The sequence below is a fragment of the Lissotriton helveticus genome, chromosome 6 (genome assembly GCF_964261635.1).
Source record: "Lissotriton helveticus chromosome 6, aLisHel1.1, whole genome shotgun sequence".
NCBI classification, from domain to species: domain Eukaryota; kingdom Metazoa; phylum Chordata; class Amphibia; order Caudata; family Salamandridae; genus Lissotriton; species Lissotriton helveticus.
In genome coordinates, this window is record NC_136067.1 from 1,772,801,521 (window position 1) to 1,772,817,071 (window position 15,551).

The window sequence follows — 15,551 nt, forward strand, 5'->3', positions numbered from 1 at the left end:
CATAACGATGTGCAAGTTTCAAAGAAAACAAAGAAGAAAAAAGAGAAATTCATACAGTACTACATGTTTCCTTGGGCCACCATGCACTCTGGGCCACCTTTAAGAATTTCCCTAGGGCAATCACAATATCGATGAAGGGTATTTCTGTAAGGAGGGTGGCTGCCTGCCTCCTCGTTTTTATTTCATATTTTAAGAAGACCGGGCGCAGCCATAGTTTCCTCTGCTCCAGGAGGAACAGGCAGTCCAATAGAATATGCGGCCAGTCCCCCTTGGTTCTCAACTTACACTTACAACAGCCATCATGGTCAAGCATTTTGGCTTTAAGCTCTTTATTTATTATCCACGGGTTAATCCCAGTTCGACACCTCAGGATCTCTTGCCTGAACCCTCGATTAGGGAGTCTATCGAGGTAGGGGAACCAATTTTCATTGGACCAGGCTTCCAACATGTGCGTCACAGATTTTTTATTTGTTAAATAGCCTATATCAGTTGCTTTAGAGACTTCCTTCCCCCTTTGCTTCAGCTCCCCTTTAGTGCTAAGGATCCAAAGCGATTCTTGGTCCCAATCAATCTCCAAAGCTTTGCAAATTCCTTTCAGTTTATCCCTACAACTTTTTGCCCATTTTAGCTCGCTTCTCAGTATTTCATTGCGACACCAACATGCTACTTTTTGGTTTTCAGGATCTTCCAATCTCTTCCAAAATCTAATCACAGCCATCTGGGTTTGAATTTTCCAGGATTTTGTTGCTATTTCTGACCTGATGGCTTGTATCATTGAGGATTTAGGAAGGGATAAGAGTCTTTTTAAGCAGTTCCCCTCTAACACGTCCCAGGATCCCTTACCGCTCAAATAAAGGATCTCAGCGCCATATAACATTTGCGAAGGCAATCCACAACTCACCAAAGAAGCCATCAGCAGTCATGAGACACTGGACACTGGCAGAAAGGCCCCTTTGGCAAGAAAATGACTATTTTCTAAAAATTTTATTTTCAAAAAGGTAAGATAAAATCCGACTTGACCATTAAGGTAGATTTGAAATTACTATTAAATATGTCCTTGTCCATGACCATTCTTCTAGCTGTTCCCAAACTGAAACTAAGCACGATAAATTGTTATAGAGCAGTGGTCTTCAAACGTTTTGATGCCGAGACCCCTGGGTCGTAAGGACCCCCTCTCGACAAAAACCTCTAGAACATAGTAGTCCTTATCATTGACAACCATACGTGTTCTCCAGAGACACGGTTAATCTGTGGTTGCACCTCATTAGTACCAGTTTAAAACCCAAATATAGCAATAAGCATCAAAAAGATGACCAGTACAGCTTTACAGAGGGCTTCCTACAGAGCGGCAACACCTGTTGCTGCCTTTTAGTAACTTTTAAACCTTTTGAGTAAATACATTTTTTGTTGTTAAAATCAGCAGGTTATATGCAGATGATGGATCATGTGGCAAATGCAGCAAATCTATAATTATGCTAAAATCGCTGCCGCACAATCACATAATTCCAGTGGCCCTTGGTATAATAGCTGTAATGCATGGGGTGCAACTTTATTTCACGGCATTAGAGGAAAATCATACTATATTTCATGGGACGCTGACGGCTTGGCATTTACAGCTGCATGTCACCGGAGGTAGCTGAACATCATTCATCATAATTAAAACATATGTACGTTTTTTAAGTCTTTCACCATCAGGTAGCTACATATAAAATAACGGGCAGCTCCAATGAATAATGAATACATTTTTTTAAAGTTGTTACTCATGATAAATGCACTATAATAAATTATGAAACCTCTATTAGTTAATGCACTACAAAAGTCTGTGTAAAACCAGAGAGCCACAGAATTAGCTTGTGGTTGTTGCAGTGGGGAATTGTGACTTGTGTATTTTTAGTGAATATGTAAGCCATTATTTTACCTGCATTACACACAGTATAAGATAGGATGCTACAAAATGTGCAAAATGTTTTACGATAAAATGGCACTTCAAAAATATACGGGCCGCTTCCAAAATATAGAGGCTTATTTATAAGTGCTCTGCCGTTGTGCCATTTTTGATGACGCTCTGGTTGCGCAGAGAGAAAACTCATATCTACGAGGCCAAGTAAAGCGACTTTGGGTGGCTTTTAATGGCCTACTATGTATGGTGTAAGGCAATGCAGCACAAGTCGGTGCATTGCTTTACAGTTCATAAGGAGGGTGCATTCCAGGGGCATTGCTGTGGGTTTTCCCATGGGTTTTGACACATTCCCAGATTTACAAGGATCTGTAAACCTGAGGATGAGTCAAAACTGTTCGCTGCCCCAAGGGGATGTGTAACAAGGAGAAATATCTTAATTTCTCCTCAGTTGTTTCCTCTTTCTATGTGTAGCACACCGAAAGAGGAAAAGGCCTCCATGGGTTGTTTTTGCGCAGGAAGGCGTGCCTTCCTGCACAAAAACAATCCTGCCAACAATGCAGGCACCATGGTGCAAGGGTGCCTGCGTAAGCACTAGGCACCAAATTGTGCGCTGGCAGAAAGGACAGGAGTGCACCTTATCTTAGAAATACAGTCCATTCCTGCCCTTTTGAATAGACATAGGGCAGCACAGCAAACATACTTGCTGAGCTGCGCTACACCATTTCATTGTAAACAAGACCCATAGATTTTAGTAAAATCCAGACCCAATGTAATGCAATTATTTTACATAACTGTCCTTCAACACATGTCTCAGGGATAACAATGACAATTGACAATGACAATTAAAAGCAAGCACTTCACAGGTCAGTAAACTCTGTGCACTAGCACTCAAAAAGCTTCAAGTGATTTGACCAATTAACTGCAACAGCACTCTTCTGAGAAATCAAAGCCAGCCAAACAGCTAAATACACCTTTCTGCCAGTATGCTGCTGGCCTGAAAGAAATGCAAATGTGCACAACACGTTTATCTGCAAATCCTTTACATTTGCAGATTAACTCGTTGTGCACATTTACATCTATTTCAGACCAGCAACACATAAGTAGAAAAGCATGTGTAGCTGTCTATCTGGCTCCCATTTCCTAGCACAGGAGAGTCCCTGAATAACACCCTATGGAAAGCATTTTAACTACTGGTGACCGTCTGGAATGTTTTCTTTTACCAAATGAAGAGCGCAACTCTCTTCCCATGCCTTCACGGCCCCCTGGGGGTCTCGCCCCACAGATTGAAGACCTCTGTTATAGAGTAACCCAGTTTGTTTCTATGGGAGAGCCAGCCTTGCGGCAGTGGAAAAATACTTTGGAGGGTTTTCACTGCCAGGACATGTAAAACATTAAATATACATGCACTACTTTTTAAATGGTATGCACCCTGCCCTATAGGCATTTAAGGCCTACCTTAGGGGTGAATTATAAGAATTAAAAAGGAAGGTTTAGGCCTGGAAAAAAAATGGTTTTGCCAGGTCAAAATAACAGTGTAAAACTTCACAACTAGGCTGCAGTGGCAGGCCGGGAGACAGGGCTACTTTAGTGGGTGGCACAACAAGTGCTGCAACCCACTAGTAGCATTTAATGTACAGGTCATGGGTTCATGTGATACCATTTACTAGTGGCTTACAAGTACATTAAATGTGCCAGTTACGGACAGGGCCGGACTGGGAACCACAACCGGCCCTGACAAAGTGCTCGGCCGCCCCAACTCCCGACTCGGGGGAGTTGGAGGTGCCGCCGAGCTCTTTGCCGGGGTCGGTTTTCGGCCGATTTTGGTACAGGGCCGATTTTGCTGCAAAAACAGCCCCAGGGGCCCAAAACCGCCGCCCCACCCGTGTGGCGCACCGGGGGATTGCCCGGAGCCCGCTATGGCCAGTACGGTCTTGGTTACGGATTTGTCAATTTTAACATGTTTATGGAGGAGAGCACAAGTACTTTTACCTTGGTTAGCATAGGTTTGGTGTGCAGATCCTATTTCCAGCAACAACAGGTTTAGCAAATAAAGGCAAAAAACTTGGGGAATACTAAGCAAAAGAAGTTCTAACAACCCTGTTGTTCAACTAGCTAAGTTATAGTAAAGCAATATTACTGACTACAGGAAAGAAAAATATGTTGAAAATGCTAACATTTAAATGAAGCATTCAACCTCACCTCGGAAGATCCATGCTAATAATATAGACTGAGTGTGCCGACTAAACGCTGTTTATCATTATCATTGGCTGTCCTTTTTCCTACCTATTCTATTCATATTAGGAGCCGAAGCAGAACTGACGATTTCACATATACAGTATGCAGTTGTTGGCATGAAAGTATTCGAATTCATTAGTATTTCATGCGGCTGAGAAATAATCTGCTGAGGAGAGGGATTATTAGATGGGGCAAGCTCTGATTGAAGTACCCTTGTCCCACATGCTAAAGAATGTTCTCTGTATGGACTTCTAGGTGTCTTCAGGAGCATGACACTCTTTCAGAACAACAGTGACAGGCCCTCACACAACAAATGAAAGAAAGTATTGCTTGGCTAGGGAATTTTGAGGTGATTGTAGGATAGTGTTCCATCAGTGGTACAGGTTTATGCCCTTGAAGTACCTGTTTGAAGTAAAGTAACTATAAGATCTGCACTTTATATGGGTTATATATGCATGCACCTATTTGTGATCACCGAAATGAAGAGCCCTGTGGACAGTTGTCAAAAATGGAGTTCCCTGAGTCCTTAACTGTCCCACATTTATGCAGTGTATAGAGGACATACCTGGGAAATATAATGTTTCAGTTAAAGAAGCACATAAAAGAAAGTACTCTTCTACTGGCACCTATGTTGCTGTTAGTGATGTGTTTAAAAAACTTTTTTTTTTCGGCACTCTTCTAAACACCAGCCCAGCACTTTGCCTGCCTAAATGCTAAGCTCGGTACTAGGTCTCTTTTGCCGAAAGACACCTTTAGTGACAGCCATGATGGCTCTAGTTATTTTCTCTGATAATCCACCCGTTTTGTGTTTTCTTGGCACAGTTCTACAACTTGATACATGCTCTTACGTCATCTTCTTCAACACGCTTGTTATTCGTCTTGAACATTTACATGGGCACAGAATATCAAGAAGGAAATATCAAGTTACCAAAATATAGTAGCCATAATATAGAGGAACAAAATGGCGTAGTTTGCGGAGTTTCGCTACTCTGAACTCTGTGAAGTGACAAGAAACTCAGCACTGCAGTGCAAACTGCTGTTCGCGTTGATTTTCCTGCCGCTCGAGTAGAAATTCTACCCGAGCTGCAGTTCGCACTAGCCAACTTACCGTTCGCGAGCTGGGAAAAAAGTCCACTGCACTACGCTGAGTGGAGTTTTCTGCACTCTGTGGGCTACGCAGAGTGCAGATAAATCCGTAAACTCTGCAAACGGACTGAAGTTCACGGCCCAGGCCTATAAGTTTATATGGATAAGCGTTTATATTTTCCTTTGTTTCAAAGATTTTATTGAATTTTTAGCAACATACAATAAAGGACATGTGCAGAGTGAGGTAATGACTGGTGCTCAAAAATAAGATAATACAAAGCAGTAGTGGTGTATATAGTGAACTTACAAGTAAAGTAAGTAGGAAAAAATGGCTTTACATTCCAATTAGTTTCAACTAAGACTAATATGGTACCACTTAAATGCAATGGTAAGAATGCCTTCAAAGAAAATAAAGTGTCGGCAATGCGTATAAATGTCTACAAATGCAGAGATTATAAAAAGTTAAGACACCATCTATGTATGGGCATAAAAACACAACAGAATGTGCGCAAGGGAGAGCAGGGCATGATATGGGAAGAAAGTACAAGAGGTACAGGACGAAGGAGAGGATAAAGAACAAGAAGGAGATGATCGGATAGAAAAGAGAGCTAGGAAAGGGAGCAAAGGTGTCCAATGTTTTCCATATGCGTCGTGAGGTGATAAACTTGTGTCAATTGGGCGTCATGCGTACTACTAAGGTATTTCAACCATGTCCACCAAGTATGATAAGAAATTGCTGATAGACTGCCAATCTCGTAAAATGATCTTAAGGGCAATAGTGATGAGTGGGTATAGTTTATTTTAGATAGCTTTGTATGTAACATGTATGTGGAGTTGTTGTCATGTGTCCCGGTTAGGCCTAGAAAGAAACAATGGCATTTTACAAGCACACAGGTTTTTCCTAAATTGCCTTCACTTTCACACAATGACTTTTGACACATTTGCATGACAGTGTGGATTCGTTTCCATGAAACTATATTTGCTCACAAAATCTACTTCACAAGAACACTAATGTGATACCTTGAACATCACGTACAAGGTCTACACATACATTGTGCAAATGTGATTGTTTGTTTTCGCCTATGTGGCAACACGTTATCTATCACACATAAACAATGTCTTCCTGACTAGAATCTCGTCCCAGGGCAAGGATGCTTTCCGATATAAATAAACAAGCCTTTCTGGCTTGAGCCAAGGAGCACTTGCTGTCATTGACGAGATCATTACGTGCTGAAACCTCAGTTCAACTGCTTGCTGTTCTCTCTGCGAAGAGGGATGTTCAATTTGTGACCACGATGGGGACCTACATACTTTCGGTTTAGATAATGGGGTTGGATCATTCAATGGGGGATTCTTAGCAGAACACGCACACTCTAGACATTTAGGTTAGGGAGTGCATAGTAGGAGTAGGCTATCCAGAGATTGTTTTATATGCTCACATGTATACATTGTTTGGCAAGATTGTGAAAATTCTCATTCTGTTCACTGTCCTGATACTGCTAATCACTTTTATCTGCTTCTGTATATTGATCATTACAGCACATCATCATCAAAGTACTTTATTTCGGTCCTGTGTCCTTAAAAGTGCAAGTGTAATTTAATACATTAAATACATAAAAAATAGAGGCCAGAGTTGATACACAATCGCATTACTCTATAAAACATTCAGTTAGTCTATTATAAAATCCTCTGTTAGGGCAGTAGAACCATAAGCAATATACACCTCATGAAACTATTTAAAAGTAGGCTAACAATGGTCAGCCATGTTGGTTAACTAGTCCATACGGATCTGAGGATAACTAAACTTTAAGACTCATGACTGTTTAAAGTGACCTCAATCTTCTATTAAATCATTAAAATCGACACAAAACGACATAAAATGGCACATGCTATTTAAATCAAATATAAGAACATTATGAGCTTATTACACGGTGTGTTTCTAAGAAAAAATAACTATTTCAGCAGTAGACACCAAGAATTATTCATGAAAGTTACAAGTTCCCAGCTGTGAGACTTTTTATTTGTATGGCCCAGGCCCTCTGTAGGAAGTGTGAAACCGCAAACATTATTGACTCTTTCAGGTTGCTTTTCAAAATAAGTTGTGCATCCCAATGATATATTATGTCTTCTATCTTACACAGTGCAATTATCCATTTCGTTAGTAGAATAGAGTATCTAGGGCAGAATAAAAGGAAATGCTCTTCTGTTTCCTATTTCAATGGACAAAACGGGCAATACTCAGGTCCACATGGAGTTTTGTCCTAGCTCGTGGTGAATGATGTTAAAGGCAGGGTACCACTTCTAAACTGGATAAACAGGTGTTTGGCCACAGGAGGATAATTCCTATCCGTATAGGTTTCAAATCTAGGTGAGCATTTATGGGACAAAAACTGCCCTTTTAAGGACCCTTCGCTATGCTTAGACCATATTCTAAACAGCACATTCCCAATAGATTTTTTTAAAGATCTCCTTACCACCTTTCGTGGCTTCTTCAGTGGTATTCCAACAACTTCCCAGATTCAGCAGATCACACTACTTTTTGGCATGGTCCAACCATGGAGTGCGTACCTGATTATCACAGGTAATCAGGTTCCTAAGTGCCTCCTTAAAAGGGACTTACTCCCGGGTGGACCATACCCTCATCCAGTATAACAATGTTTTTAACAGAGAAGTCAGATGAATACAATTACGTGCTAAGTCAAGTCTCAAAGGGACTAATGGGGAACTTTGTAGCAGATTTAAAAGACCTCTGATAAATTTGTTCTCTTCTGTTGTTCAAGGGGATGCATCGATAAAACCACAGATCTCTGTGTCGTAGTAAGCTGCTGCCACCACTGTTGCTTTGTAAATTTTTAATGCTGGTGACACAGCTCCTCCTGCAGTGGACTTATGTTTCCTTCTAATTAGAAGTGCTATCTGGTTTAATGCTGCCTTGCTCTTCTCTATGTGCAGCCCCCATTTTAATGAATCTGAGAGCCCTATTCCCAGATAATCAAAGTGAGATATCTGTTCTATCGGGGTACCATCAATCCTCATTTTCCCTCTAAAGATCCTATGAGGATTAATTCCCATGAATTTTGAATTTGCAGGGTTTATTTCCAGACCTCTATTTTTACAAAAGACGCCAGACGAATCCACTTCTTTCTGGAGACCCATTGGGGTTCTTGAAATAAGTAGGGTATCATTGATGAGCATTAAGATCGGAACAGGGATGCCAGCAATTTGGGAGCGTCATGTTCAATAAGGGGGACCCATTTGACTACCCCATTAATGTAGATGCTAACCAGATTTGGAGCAAGTACACAACCATGTTTGACACCCCTTCTGATTGGGATCTTTTCTGTTAGATCACCATCGGTATTCCACCTCAGTTGTGCGTAGGTGTCAGTATGCAGGTCTCTGAGAATCCATTGGAGGTCTTCTGGTAACCCATAATCTTCCAACACCCTCCAAAGGTTGTCCCTAGGGACCATATCAAAAGCCGACATTAGGTCGATAAGAGCAAAATACAAATGGTCTTTCCTTCAGGTGACATATTTCCAGCACAGCACATGAAAGCAGAGGGCCTGATCGATAGTGCTTGTTTTCTTCCTAAACCCTGCCTGGGTGTCTTTAAAAAATATGATTAGCAACTAACCAAGTATGCAGCCTTGTTAATCCATGTCTGCAAAATATGTTTTGACTTTTGTCCAATAGGCTAATAGGTCTATAGTTAGATGGTTGATCCCTACTCCCCTTTCTATAGATCGGTATGATGGTAGCTCACAGCCAAGATTGTGGAATTTTGCTACTCTTCACTATAGCAATGCCCAAATGATTAAGGTAAGGGACCAATACATCAGAATGGGGTAAAAAGAGATCTACTGGTATGCCGTCTGGCCCTAGCCCCTTTTCTTTCTTAATTTGCTTTAGGTCATACTCTGTTTCACTTAAAATAAAACATAGGGGCTCCCTGTGTGGACTGACCTCACTCGTCATATGGGAGGTTAGTTGAGCTTACTCTAATGTGTCAACAGTCTCCTCAATCTCTTGGGACCGGCCGTTTATTCCACTTTGGTCCACCTCCTTGTAGAGAACTCAAAATGGCCAACCCAGTTGTCAGGCTGGATTACTGTCTCCAAGTGATCATGAGTGGTCTGCATGCCGGTGTTGGATTAGAAAATATTTCTAATCAACTCCTCCTATTAGCATTATGCTTAAATTAGCATTTGCGGCACCATTTTGCATTTAGCCGCCATTTTCTGTGATGACCGAAACTAACTTCTGTCTCATTTTGTCTGCCTCAGCAGAAAGCAGCTTCGATATTTTTTTTAATTTTCTCCAAGGCTGAGCTCCGTTGTCTTACTGAATACATGAATGTGCCTTTGCATACCTTCTTTGTTAGATAGGCCTGTTCTCATGCTCACAGTAGTGGGCACTGACAGAGTAACCTTGAGGCTGAGATAACATGTACCCGATCCCAGGAGTGTAGCTCATCTTTTGTGTCTCCTTTGTTAAGCTGCTACAACTGGAAATTTCCAGTTCGGGGCAGGTCCCGCTGGGCATTGGAAATGTATTACAGCTGATGTAATGTTGGTGAGGGTCAGTCCCCTCGGTAGCATCTTAGGAGGCTAGTCACACTGGACTTCGGTCGAGCGCAATACTAATAAATAACTTGGTTTGTATTCGCTACTGTCTGAGCGACTCTTCATTTGTTTGGAAGACTGAGAGGTGGTCACGAGTGACCTGGGTGACCATAATCGGGTCACTTCCTTCACCGGCTGCCACTTGTTTTGAGAAAGACTTCAAATTTTCACTATCTAGTGCAACAGCAAGGTCTGACCCTTGTTTTCACTCCCAATTCTTTTTAGCTAGGGTCAGGGTTAACTTATACTTTTTCCTAGCATTAGATATTTCTGGTTTACTGCCCTTTTTTAATGTTTCCAAAAAGGAAGTCTTGTGCTGCCGACATTCACTAGAGAACCATCTAGGGTTTTTTTAAGGGCTCCCCCTTTTTAGCTTTTTAAAAGAGTGGCCTTAATTGATACATGCATTGGTAATGCATAGAAATAAAATTAAACTCAAAATTTGTCCCATAAGGCTCACCAAATGTCGAAATGTTGTCGAAAAAATGTCAGATTTTTGCCTCAGTATCACAGGGTTAGATGAAACTTTCACCCATTTGACGTTCTGCCTCTTATTAAGTGTCTCAATTGAGCTAGAGAAAGTTGTAGGTGTCAGATTAGCACTCGTGAAAGGGGCAGTACCAACCCTGGCACACAATGCCTGATGGTCCCTATCTGGCCTCTGTACAATAACCATGTACTCCAAGGTTGGCCATAGAGTCTGTTCGAGGAAAATATAATCAATATAACTGGTTGAGTAGCCTCTTTTAAAGGGTGAACACGGAGGGAAATCTGAACAGGTATTACTATTAACAATTCATATTACAGCACATATAATTTATACAAGAATCATTGGTTCAATAAATATTAAAAACGCCCCACAGTGCATCCTTGTATACTTCTCTGAGAGAAAGAGAGCACGAGTGACCGAATGAAAGGGTTCTAGATCTGTTGCCACAATCCCTGGGAGAGCTCAGGGTAATCATGTTCTGTAGTTGCCAAAACCATTTGCCTCTCATCTAGGTTTAGGGGACCTTAAGGTGCCACTATGGGTTATCTGGTCTTTAGGACAACATTTCCTGGGGGATGTTTGAAATCAATCTGACATCATCCCTATGTTTATGTTGCCCAACAAACAAGCAGTTCCTACTGGGAAGTGGCAGACTATACAACACTAAAATATCAACGAAAGTAAGGAACCTTGGAATTAACATGGACTCAAAGTTATTAATTAATGCCCAATTGGACAAATTAGCAAGAACAAGATTCATTACTTAGAAAACTCTGTGATGCATCTTCTCCCACCTGGGATTTCCATACAATGTCCAAGCCACTATCTTTCTTGTGCTGTCTAAACTTGATTACGCCAATGGCCTCTACCAGGGATCATCTTTATAAACTATGAAAAGACTAAAACTGATTTAAAAATCTGCTGCCAGACCTCTCCTGCATTTAAAGCCACAGGCCCACATCTCCCCTGCCTTGAGGGACCTATATTGGTTATCGGTTACCAGAAGATCCAGATTCAAGGTGCTTTGTATCATCCACAAAACAATACATGGAACAGGACAGCTTTTCATCAGGAATAAAATCATCAAATACATTCAACAAAGGTTCCTCCGCTCTAGATTGGCATTTCGCCTCAAAATTCAACCATACAAAACAAGCATTGACATAGCCAATAGGTCTCGCCTTTGGGACCTTATAAGTGTAAGTATACATGGACATGTCTTTTCCAGATTATCTTACTTTTAGCACCTGTGCCTCATGTAAAAAATGCGAAGCAAGATGCTTAGGCAAGTTTCAGAATGTTTTTCATCAATACCTGCACCTATGCCGTTTTTAGAATTCAGAAGATATGTCAGTGTGTTATTTCTACCCATTAACTTACCAACTCAGACAGCAGCTCTTTAACAATGGATATTTTTAAACACACTAGTGCTCCCTTCCCCATGCTCCCATCATTTACTCAGGCAATGTAAGAGTAATAGTTATTTCGCTGTCCACACCCCAGCCTTGTGGAGTGCTCTTTCACCTTAGGCTGAAGTGCACTTATGAAGAAAAAATATATAAATTTGCTCCTCCAACAATTTCAATGGTTCAGAATAGTAGAAATGTCTATCTGTAAAACGCCTAGGCACTAGGAAACATGTTAATCACCATAACATAAGAACTTAATGAGCGGGCACATCTTTTGTTTTAACCCCTAGAGACTGTATTTATTTTCAGTGAATCAGGAGTGATCGCGCTTGTCTGGGGAGGCATTAAGTACCTTGGTGAAAGTGTAATTGGGAAGCGATCAAATACCCACCCAGCTTACAATCGCCTGTCATGGAGTGGTGAACTGGCAATGTGGATTTCAGCTTAGCACTGCTTATTGTGCCCATGCACATCCCAATGGATCACTGTGGAAAAGTGCATATGTTTTGCAAGTTTGGCAGAACACGTGGATAGCAATTTAAATCTGAATATACTCTCAATATTTGCATACCAGGGCTTCCTTTCATTAAAAGGGAGTGTGTCAACACTTCTCTGTGGGGTGATTACTTTCATTAGGAGGGCACTGGCTCCAAGGAACTGCAGCTACTCTGGAATCGTCTGTTCGTTTCACTCTTTCACATGACTAATATATGGTCTATCAAAAACAGCATCAACATATAGTATACATTACAGGAGGTTATGAAACCACAACAGGGGGCGCATTGACTGCATTGTTTTTCTGAGACTGCACGATTTCCTATGAAGCAGAATTGTTTTTGACAATTGTCCTTGTGTCCACTAGGCAGTTAAATAACTTTATGTCCAAAACTAAGTAAACTCACTACTTACAGAATGTTATCATTGGACACTAGGCTAAACTGGGCATGCATGGCGTGACATAATCACGCTAGATGGTGCTGATGGTGCCAACAAACACGTCTAATGATGCCGAGGACGCATTGCCATTTAAGTAAATCACAATCCGGATCAGAAGGAAGTCTGGGAGCTACAATATAGTAAAGTATTCATTTAATACCAACACAGCTTTATTTTCACATCTGTAACTCTAAAGATAAAGAGTATTGTGGTTACCGCTACACCACACAGGCTTGAATAACTTTGAATTAAGAAAAACAAAACATCAAATATCCCTCATATGACGGTTGCACAGCAGCAGCACTCATAAGTAAATTACAGCCTGTCACGAAATCTAACGCCTTGCAAGCATGCTATAGAGAGGGCAGCAGTTCCCCTCACATCAAAGCATCTTGAATGAGTGGAGCACAGCCTGCCCCTTTCATCAAAGCTGAGCGGCGAGGCTGGAAAAAACAGTGCACTGGGCTAGGGGCAGCTAAGTAAATCCAAACAACTATCTTCCTGCATCCATCACTGTACTCGAGAACATCCACTCGAGACACCCCAGTGCACAAACAATAAACACCACGGATAAGAGGGAAGCCATACTCACAGCCCTGCAATGTCCGGACGTGGTGTTCTGCACTGAGGAGTTGTGCACTAACGGCAGGGCTGATCCAGGCTCACAGCAGGTCCAGCACACATAGGCGGGGCATCCGCACAGGGCCCTTTGAAGCAGCTCCTGAGAGCCCTGAAAACCCAACACTGCCTGATGTTACTGCACCAAGCACATCATTTGACATGCACTATCCACTGCATGGCACTTGAACAACAACCTCCACTCCTGCTGCATGCGTTAGGCAAAGGGAGGGACTTCAAAGTCAGGGGAGTCTCAAAGGAACATCGCGACAGTTGTGTCGAACTTCACAAACTAATCTTGGAAGGCCAAAGTGCAAATGCATTCCTGATTTTACGGTAATTCTTCCAGTAACCAAATTAAAACAGCCATCATAAGGTGTTAAGCACTGCATAGGCACAAGCAATAACAAGCGTGGCCACTAAAGTGAAAGCCACTGCACTTTGTTTAATTATCCACGACGAGGGAGGAATGCAGCTGCCACGCGGTGCGCCGCTGCTCGCTCCCGAGACCCAAATGCCGCGGGAGTGAACGTTAAGAGAAAAGGCGGAACATGCACCCGTCTTTGGTCAAATGCATGCTTTTATGATTGATAGCCACACTCAAAGGCCAGTGGAATGTATGGGAGTTGCCAGACCCACACGGAAAAGTCTCAGGGAAAGTTTGGAGTGCTTACAAGAAACCTCCCATAGAGCAGCGCATGCGCGCTTCGCTAGGCTCAATCTAAAAAAACATAAGTGGCACATTTTTCTCTGTTCAAGCAGCCAAACTATGGAATTCATTACCCCCAAACATAAGTCCACAGATAAATCTTATCTTCAAAAGACTACTCAAGAATTGGCTCTTTCCTACATAACCACCATACTTGTAGCTGGGTCTGATGGCTCAGTGGACTAATGCATCCACTACAGGGGCCTGTGTTGACCTCATGGTCACAGGTTCAAATCCCAGTGTGTCCACTCAGCCTTTCAACATCTGTTATTTAGCACCAAGATACCTAGGGGTGAACATGCGCATTACAAATACAGTGTAGGTATCTAAATATGTGTATTTCTTGATATAATAAATATGTATAATAATATGTATGTTGATGGGAACATGCCGGCGGAAGCTAATGGCCGTGACGGAGCCCCTCCCACTGTGTGCGGCATCTGAACCTTGCTAGCAGCAAGCGGCGAGCGGCTGGCGGTGGCGGCAGTGGCTGCTCCTGGCGTTTTTCTTCTTTTCTCCTAGAAAATAGCCCAAACGAGCCGCCCTTGCGATAGTTCTTTCCTGCATTTATTTATTTTTGACGTCCGCAGCCCGATTCTACTGTTTGTTTTTCTTGCCGGCGTGAGAGCGGATGGTGTGCAGTGTTGGGGGCGGCGCGCTGAAGGAGCCTGCTTCGTTCCGGGAGCTCTGCGCTGTAGGAGAGTGGCGGAGGAATCCAAGAAGATTGGGCCAGCGCCTCGGTCTTGGCACAGGTGGACTGGAGGCATATTTTCGCGGAGGAGCCGTAAGATTGGCCCTCGGTAAAGCGTCTGCAGCCGCTGAGGTTCTGTAATTCTCAAGTCTGACTCCATTTTGTTCTGTGCCACCATTTTGTGTTGCCCTCACGTAGGCCTCTAAAGGTAACCTGGCGAACGAAGTGGCCTGGCCTTCTTAGTTCATGTATACATTAACTAAGTTTCTCTTTGACTCTGAAATGAACTGTAAGAAACTGACCTCTTCACCTGAAACTGACCTTGCAAAGCCAATTTCCGTGATCGATCTTTTTTCTGAGATTGCCAATTAATGTTCAGGACATCGTTAACTTTTTAGTTTCCTTGCACGTGCTTATCTTGTTCAGTATCTATTACTGTTTCTTTTTTTTTTGTTTCCTCATTACATGGGTTATGCTTTCAATTATAGGTTTGTCCCGCTTGTGGAGATTGAATTTGGGACATGCCTAATAATTAACTTTTGGGTTGGGAAACTGTAAATTGAGTTTTTGCTATGTGATACTTTGTTTCAAAATGTATCTTAGTGGCTAGAATTTTGTGCAGTGGGTGTACATTTATAATGTGAATATTGGGTATAAAAGGAGACGTCTCGCCTTAGTAAAATGAGCAGTCTCCGGAGAATTTACACCGTGATGTATTTCTAGGATTACTGTTACTAGCTGCAGCTAATAAACGTGGTCTCTGACGCCATCCAGAAGTATTCTGTGTCTTTGAATACCAAGACAGGTGAACTCGAAGATCTTAGGCGTGCCCCTGACGGCGCTGGATTAAAC